The 9,149-nt window shown below is 48.7% G+C and overlaps 1 protein-coding gene across 1 annotated transcript in view; it reads left to right on the top strand.

Annotated features, from left to right (window-relative positions):
- Positions 1-3,079: 3,079 nt before the first annotated feature.
- LOC121578906 (inhibitory synaptic factor 2A) overlaps positions 3,080-9,149 on the top strand; it is a 35,924-nt gene continuing 29,854 nt past the window's right edge. Inside the window, exon 1 of the mRNA XM_045207921.1 lies at positions 3,080-3,535. The gene's annotated coding sequence lies outside the window, so the exon portion shown is untranslated. The remainder of the gene's footprint in view (positions 3,536-9,149) is intronic.

The raw sequence follows: 9,149 nt of genomic DNA, 5'->3' as shown, positions 1-9,149 counted from the left end.
TATGTAGTGCACTACTTTAGACCAGAGAATGGCACCCTATTCCCTATGTAGTGCACTACTTTAGACCAGAGAATGGCACCCTATTCCCTATGTAGTGCACTACTTTAGACCAGAGAATGGCACCCTATTCCCTATGTAGTGCACTACTTTAGACCAGAGAATGGCACCCTATTCCCTATGTAGTGCACTACTTTAGACCAGAGAATGGCACCCTATTCCCTATATAGTGCACTACTTTAGACCAGAGAATGGCACCCTATTCCCTATGTAGTGCACTACTTTAGACCAGAGAATGGCACCCTATTCCCTATATAGTGCACTACTTTAGACCAGAGAATGGCACCCTATTCCCTATGTAGTGCACTACTTTAGACCAGAGAATGGCACCCTATTCCCTATGTAGTGCACTACTTTAGACCAGAGAATGGCACCCTATTCCCTATGTAGTGCACTACTTTAGACCAGGGACCATAGGGCACATAGGGAACAGGGTGCCATTTGGGCCGCAGCCTGAGTGCCTGGTCTGGGGGAAGGGGGAGACCTCGTCTGCACAGACCCAGACATACCAGGCCGGTCTTTATAAAGCGTCTCAGAGTAGGAGTACCGATCTAGGATCCAGTTTAGCCTTTCAGATAATAACACATAAAGATTAGATGGACCTGATCCTATCTCCTTATCTCACTCGCTAAGACAACATGATGATAAACACCCACACAGAGACAGGAGCTGGACAGGAAGACCGGAGATTTCTACAACAGGGCATTGTGCTTTCTGATTGGCTGCAGTGAGGACAGTATGTTGCGAGTGTGTTTGTGTGTGTTATGTTTTGTGTGTGTGTGTGTGAGGTTCATGATGAGTATTGCACCTTGCTCAATCTCAATTTCCTCAACTCCTCCTGGCTGTGTTCAGTATGAGTGGGAGATATTTCATTATTTTGTTAGTTGAGAAGAGAAACGCTCGTTTGTCTGAAGTCCTCTCTATCCATCTGTCAGGGGCTTGTTAACTACACTACATGACCAACAGTATGTGGACACCTGCTGGTCCAACATCTCATTCCAAAATCGTGGCCATTAATATGGAGTTGGTCCCCCCTTTGCTGCTATAACAGCCTCCACTCTTCTTGGAAGGCCTTCCCCTAGATGTCGGTACATCGCTGCGGGGAAATGCTTCCATTCAGCCAAAAGAGCATTAGTGAGGTCGGGCACTGATGTTGGGCGATTAGGCCTGGCTCGCAGTCGGCGTTCCAATTCATCGGAAAGGTGTTCGATGGGGTTGATGTCAGGGCTCTCTGCAGGCCAGTCAAGTTCTTCCACACTGATCTCGACAAACTATTTATGTATTGACCTTGCTTTGTGCATGGGGGCATTGTCATGTTAAAACAGGAAAGGTCCTTCCCCAAACTGTTGGAAGCACAGAATCGTCAAGAATGTCATTGTATGCTGTAGCGTTAAGATTTCCCTTCACTGCCACTAAGGGGCCTATCCCGAACCACGAAAAACAGCCACAGACCATTATTCCTCCTCCACCAAACTTTACAGTTGGTACTATGCATTCAGGCAGGTAGTGTTCTCTTGGCATCCGCCAAACCCGGATTTGTCCGTCGGACTGCCAGATGGTGAAGCGTGATTAATCACTCCAGAGGACGCATTTCCACTGCTCCAGAGTCCAATGGTGGCGAGCTCTACCCCACTCCTGCCAACGCTTGGCATAGCTCATTGTGATCTTTAGGCTTGTGGGGTATTGTGTATAGATCGATGACGGGGAAAAAAAAAACTATTAAATACATTTCAGAATAAGGCTGTAACGTAACAATATTTGTGGAAAAGGGGAAGGGGTCTGAATACTTTCCGAATGTACTGTAAATATAGGTTGTATTTACAATGCTGGTTTTTTTTTTGTTTTGTTTTTTGTTTTTTGGGGGGGGGAATGGATCAGCTTAATATTGCAGATAGATTGTATCTTCTATCAATGTAATTGTCTGCATCACTTCCAATCCCCCATGTTTATTTTTATTTTTTATATATATATTCCCCTTTATTACTTTTCAACCCCACCATCCTTTCCCTACTTGGAGTAAATTAGTGAACAACAACGCCCAGGCCTCTACTTCCGGTCTATACTTACTATCTACACCTTATGGACAGAGTAAATTTTACAATAATTCTATATATATATATATATATATATATTTATTTTTTTGCTCCTGAACTTCTTCTACTCTCAACCTCTCCGATCATTTTCATGATGTCCATCCGGTTTGCTTCTAAATGCCATATCTTTCTAACTGTGCTCTTTCCCAAAAGCTCCCAACATACAACCTATATACTTATTATGGACACAGTATGCTTACATTATTAGCTATCTTTGTTATTATTTGTTGTTATTTGTTATTAGTCCCATCCTTCAACTCTATCCAATACCTCCCATCTATCTCTTAACACCATCCATATAGGATTTCTATTTGCCATATATATTTCAACCGTACTGTGATGTTTTACAAAAGTTCTGAACCTTTCTATTCTCATTGCTTCTACAGATTGTGAATTAAAAATAAACATTTTTGCTAAAAGTATTATTATATTATTGATTGATTGACTATGACTTTTCAGATCACCCAGTAATGCTATCTGCAAGGTTAGTTCCAGGTAAATATTGCAATCCTTTAGCCATTCCTGGACCTGTGTCCAAAAACAAGCTACAAATGGACAGAACCAAAACAAATGATCTAATGATTCTATCTCTTCACAGCAAAAATGCTGTTTGTACTCCACTTCTTGTGCTCTCTCTCTCTCTCTCTCTCTCTCTCTCTCTCTCTCTCTCTCTCTCTCTCTCTCTCTCTCTCTCTCTCTCTCTCTCTCTCTCTCTCTCTCTCTCTCTCTCTCTCTCTCTCTCTCTCTCTCTCTCTCTCTCTCTCTCTCTCTCTCTCTCTCTCTCTCTCTCTCTCTCTCTCTCTCTCTCTCTCTCTCTCTCCCTCTCCCCCTCTCCCCCTCTCCTTCTCTCCCTCTCCCCCTCCCTCCCTCCCTCTCCCTCCCCCTCCCTCTCCCTCACACACAGAGAGAGAGAGAGAGAATATCTGCAGCAGCAGTAAAGGAGATATTCTGCGTGCGCTGAGCGTCTGCTATCTGTCAGTGAGCCAGCGAGCGCCCCGGACTTTCAGTGTGTATGAGCCGCTCTCGGCTTTACTGAGAGGAGGAGAGAGGGAGGAGGAGGAGGAGGAGGAGGAGGAGAGAAAGGGGGAACGCCTGACTCCGGTCTTGCTCGCTGTGGGCTTAGAGGAAAAGGATCATTTTTTCATCTCTCTCTCTCTCTACTGGTACGAAGGCAGCAAACAGCCAATGTGACGCAACTATAGGAACTATACAACAACTGCCCTGCTCCTGCTGGGGGACTCTGGCACTGTTAACTTCCACCATGGCATAGCCTGCTCTTCTCCCAGGGAGACTAACCCTCTAAGGGAACAGACATGCTCTACCACAGACACTACCAGGGATCTATGCTGCCGTCTCGTCCTGTTCATCAGTGATTTACGTTGGAGGTGAGTCGCCAGGGCTCTTTTTCATTATTTCAGTCAAACCTTGGTGGTGCTGATAGAGAGGTGGGAGAGAGAGAGAGAGAGAAAGGATTGTTCAGATAACCTCTGGATGGAAAGGGGGATTTGTTCTGAAATTAGTGTTAGGCAGAGAATAAGCTATTGGGAACTCCAGTATAACAGGAATATTTTGACTAGATATTCCTGTCATGGATCAAACATGAAACATGGAGCCGTAGAGGTAGTCTGAGAGCTGAGGTATTTAATGTTAATATGCTTAGTCGCTCTTCGCAGGGACAGGGAGAGAATTCAGTCACTTTCTGTCTGAGGAATCCATGGTCAGTTTCTCTGAAATACAATTCAGGAGCACGTAACCACAACGCAAAAAACAACAACAATGTCTCTTCATTCAAGCTGACAGTTTCCATCTTCCAACAACACCGCTAGAACATCCATCCTACAGAGATCTAGAATGATGATGCATTCTCTTGGTAACTGAGGCGTGCGTGTTACATACCATCGTTTGATGTATTTCCAAAACCTGATATGGAGCATCTTTTTAGGTGTGGAGTTGTTCGCCACAGATTTTGACTGCACTATAGGAATGTAATGTTATGGTATGGAGGTAGAACAGAGACAAGTGTTTCTAGCAGGGGCTGAATACCTAATGAGAGCTGTATGCTGTGTGTGTGTGTGTGTGATGTGATGTATGTGTGTGTGTGATGTGATGTGTGTGTGATGTGTGTGTGTGTGTGATGTGTGTGTGTGTGCGTGCTGTGTGCTGGCCAGTTGACTGCTGCTCAGTCTGATGAAGGACCTTAACTGAAGACTAATCTAGATGAATGAACGTGGTGATCCCACCATCTCATTACTGAGCTCAGGGGCAGTGGAGCATGGGAGAGAGCAGAGACCATTTAGACCTCTCTGATTGTGATTGTCCTTCAGTTGCCCCTCAAAGGGCATGTCTCTCCCTCTCTCTACCCCATCTCTCTCCCCACCACCACTCTCCCCTTCAACTCAAACAGCATGTCTCTCTCTCTCCCCCCATCTCTCTCTCCACCACCACTCTACCCTTCAACTCAAACAGCATGTCTCAATTCAATTCAAATGTAAGGGCTTTATTGGCATGGTGTGTTAACATTGCCAAAGCAAGTGAAGTAGATAGTAAACAAAAGTGAAATAAACAATAGAAAATGAACAGTAAACATTACACTCAGAAGTTCCAAAAGAATAAAGACATTTCAAATGTCATATTATATCTATATACAGTGTTGTAACAATGTGCAAATAGTTAACGTACAAATGGGAAAATAAATATACATAAATATGGGTTGTATTTACAATGGTGTTTGTTCTTCAATGGTTGCCCTTTTCTTGTGGCAACAGGTCACAAATCTTGCTGCTTGCTTAGGGAACTTTTCCAAGTTCATCTCTCTGTAGGTGATGGCTTTGTTATGGAAGGTTTGGGAATCACTTTCTTTTAAGTGGTTATAGAATTTAACGGCTCTCTTCTGGATTTTGATAGTTAGCGGGTATCGGCCTAATTCTGCTCTGCATGCATTATTTTGTGTTTTTCGTTGTACACAGAGGATATTTTTGCAGAATTCTGCATGCAGAGTCTCAATTTGGTGTTTGTCCCATTTTGTGAATTCTTGGTTGGTGAGCGGACCCCAGACCCTCAAGTCTCTCTCATGTCTCTCTCTCTCCCCCATCTCTCCCTCCACCACCACTCTACCCTTCAACTCAAAGAGCATGTCTCTCTCTCTCCCCCCATCTCTCCCTCCACCACCACTCTACCCTTCAACTCAAAGAGCATGTCTCTCTCTCTCTCCCCCATCTCTCCCTCCACCACCACTCTACCCTTCAACTCAAAGAGCATGTCTCTCTCTCTCCCCCCATCTCTCCCTCCACCACCACTCTACCCTTCAACTCAAAGAGCATGTCTCTCTCTCTCCCCCATCTCTCCCTCCACCACCACTCTACCCTTCAACTCAAAGAGCATGTCTCTCTCTCTCCCCCCATCTCTCCCTCCACCACCACTCTACCCTTCAACTCAAAGAGCATGTCTCTCTCTCTCCCCCACCTCTCCCCCCACCACCACTCTCCCCTTCAACTCAAAGAGCATGTCTCTCTCTCTCCCCCATCTCTCCCTCCACCACCACTCTACCCTTCAACTCAAAGAGCATGTCTCTCTCTCTCTCCCCCATCTCTCCCTCCACCACCACTCTACCCTTCAACTCAAAGAGCATGTCTCTCTCTCTCCCCCATCTCTCCCTCCACCACCACTCTACCCTTCAACTCAAAGAGCATGTCTCTCTCTCTCCCCCATCTCTCCCCCCCACCACTATCCCCTTCAACTCAAAAAGCATGTCTTTCTCTCTCCCCCATCTCTCCCTCCACCACCACTCTACCATTCAACTCAAAGAGCATGTCTCTCTCTCTCCCCCACCTCTCCCTCCACCACCACTCTACCCTTCAACTCAAAGAGCATGTCTCTCTCTCTACCCCATCTCCCATATCACTCTGCCTGCCATCCACTCTCCCATCCAACCCTATCTCACTTGATACAGTTTCCCCTGCTTTGTCACTTTCCTGAGAGAGGGGGAGAGAGACAGAGAGCAGCGAGAGAAAGTGAGAGTGAGAGAGCGAGCGCGAGAAAGAGAGAAAGCAAGAGCAGACACTGTTACCCCCCTGCTACATCAGTGAGTCCAGGAGGATATAGCGCCAAGCTGGCTGCTGCTTCAAAGATTAAGATTTTTAAGAAACAGTGAAATCTGCCAGCAACAGCTATTTCTCTCCCTCCTCTCTCTCTCGTTCGCTCTCTCCCCCTCCTCTATCTCTCTCGTTCGCTCTCTCCCCCTCCTCCATCTCTCTCTCCTCTCTCTGGGAAACAGTCTGGAGCAGAAGATGTATTCTGCATCATCGCCCCGGTTCTGCTGCTGTAGACTTGGCTAGCCACAAAATAGTTCTGGGAGAACCAAAACATGACCAGGAGAGAGGAAGAGAGAAAACAATGTGGTTCTGCTACAAACACTCTAGCTGTGCCCTCTGTGTGACGAGATCAGACTAGAGGGGATTAGGAGGGGGGAGTGCTCTCTGTGTGAAGAGATCAGACTAGAGGGGAACAGGAGGGGGGAGTGCTCTCTGTGTGAAGAGATCAGACTAGAGGGGAGTAGGAGAGGGGAGTGCTCTCTGTGTGAAGAGATCAGACTAGAGGGGAGCAGGAGGGGCAGTGCTCTCTGTGTGAAGAGATCAGACTAGAGGTGAACAGGAGGGGGGAGTGCTCTCTGTGTGAAGAGATCAGACTAGAGGGGAACAGGAGGGGGGAGTGCTCTCTGTGTGACGAGATCAGACTAGAGGGGATTAGGAGGGGGAGTGCTCTCTGTGTGAAGAGATCAGACTAGAGGGGAACAGGAGGGGGGAGTGCTCTCTGTGTGAAGAGATCAGACTAGAGGGGAGTAGGAGAGGGGAGTGCTCTCTGTGTGAAGAGATCAGACTAGAGGGGAACAGGAGGGGGGAGTGCTCTCTGTGTGAAGAGATCAGACTAGAGGGGAGCAGGAGGGGCAGTGCTCTCTGTGTGAAGAGATCAGACTAGAGGGGAACAGGAGGGGGGAGTGCTCTCTGTGTGACGAGATCAGACTAGAGGGGAGTAGGAGGGGGGAGTGCTCTCTGTGTGAAGAGATCAGACTAGAGGGGAACAGGAGGGGGGGGTGCTCTCTGTGTGAAGAGATCAGACTAGAGGGGAACAGGAGGGGGGAGTGCTCTCTGTGTGAAGAGATCAGACTAGAGGGGAACAGGAGGGGGGAGTGCTCTCTGTGTGAAGAGATCAGACTAGAGGGGAGTAGGAGGGGGGAGTGCTCTCTGTGTGAAGAGATCAGACTAGAGGGGAACAGGAGGGGGAGTGCTCTCTGTGTGAAGAGATCAGACTAGAGGTGAACAGGAGGGGGAGTGCTCTCTGTGTGAAGAGATCAGACTAGAGGGGAACAGGAGGGGGGAGTGCTCTCTGTGTGAAGAGCTCATACTAGAGGGGAACAGGAGGAGGGAGTGCTCTCTGTGTGAAGAGATCAGACTAGAGGGGAACAGGAGGGGGGAGTGCTCTCTGTGTGAAGAGATCAGACTAGAGGGGAGTAGGAGGGGGGAGTGCTCTCTGTGTGAAGAGATCAGACTAGAGGGGAACAGGAGGGGGAGTGCTCTCTGTGTGAAGAGCTCAGACTAGAGGGGAACAGGAGGGGGAGTGCTCTCTGTGTGAAGAGATCAGACTAGAGGGGAACAGGAGGGCGGAGTGCTCTCTGTGTGAAGAGCTCAGACTAGAGGGGAACAGGAGGGGGGAGTGCTCTCTGTGTGAAGAGATCAGACTAGAGGGGAACAGGAGGGCGGAGTGCTCTCTGTGTGAAGAGCTCAGACTAGAGGGGACTAGGAGGGGGGAGTGCTCTCTGTGTGAAGAGATCAGACTAGAGGGGAACAGGAGGGGGGAGTGCTCTCTGTGTGAAGAGATCAGACTAGAGGGGAACAGGAGGGGGAGTGCTCTCTGTGTGAAGAGATCAGACTAGAGGGGAGTAGGAGGGGGAGTGCTCTCTGTGTGAAGAGATCAGACTAGAGGGGAACAGGAGGGGGGAGTGCTCTCTGTGTGAAGAGATCAGACTAGAGGGGAACAGGAGGGGGGAGTGCTCTCTGTGTGAAGAGATCAGACTAGAGGGGAACAGGAGGGCGGAGTGCTCTCTGTGTGAAGAGCTCAGACTAGAGGGGAACAGGAGAGGGGAGTGCTCTCTGTGTGAAGAGATCAGACTAGAGGGGAACAGGAGGGGGGAGTGCTCTCTGTGTGAAGAGATCAGACTAGAGGGGAGTAGGAGGGGGGAGTGCTCTCTGTGTGAAGAGATCAGACTAGAGGGGAACAGGAGGGGGAGTGCTCTCTGTGTGAAGAGATCAGACTAGAGGGGAACAGGAGGGGGAGTGCTCTCTGTGTGAAGAGCTCAGACTAGAGGGGACTAGGAGGGGGGAGTGCTCTCTGTGTGAAGAGATCAGACTAGAGGGGAACATGAGGGGGGAGTGCTCTCTGTGTGACGAGATCAGACTAGAGGGGAACAGGAGGGGGAGTGCTCTCTGTGTGACGAGATCAGACTAGAGGGGAACAGGAGGGGGAGTGCTCTCTGTGTGAAGAGATCAGACTAGAGGGGAACAGGAGGGGGAGTGCTCTCTGTGTGAAGAGATCAGACTAGAGGGGAACAGGAGGGGGAGTGCTCTCTGTGTGACGAGATCAGACTAGAGGGGAACAGGAGGGGGGAGTGCTCTCTGTGTGAAGAGATCAGACTAGAGGGGAGTAGGAGGGGGGAGTGCTCTCTGTGTGAAGAGATCAGACTAGAGGGGAACAGGAGGGGGAGTGCTCTCTGTGTGAAGAGATCAGACTAGAGGGGAGTAGGAGGGGGGAGTGCTCTCTGTGTGAAGAGATCAGACTAGAGGGGAACAGGAGGGGGGAGTGCTCTCTGTGTGAAGAGATCAGACTAGAGGGGAACAGGAGGGGGGAGTGCTCTCTGTGTGAAGAGATCAGACTAGAGGGGAGGAGGTCGGGGGAAGTGCCGACTTGGTTTCCAAAGTAGAGATGAAGTGTTGCCTCCTCTCTGCC

Source organism: Coregonus clupeaformis, chromosome 26, assembly GCF_020615455.1.
Source record: "Coregonus clupeaformis isolate EN_2021a chromosome 26, ASM2061545v1, whole genome shotgun sequence".
Taxonomy (NCBI): domain Eukaryota; kingdom Metazoa; phylum Chordata; class Actinopteri; order Salmoniformes; family Salmonidae; genus Coregonus; species Coregonus clupeaformis.
Note: the sequence above shows the minus strand (reverse complement) of the source record. Positions and strands in the feature narration are given on the sequence as shown.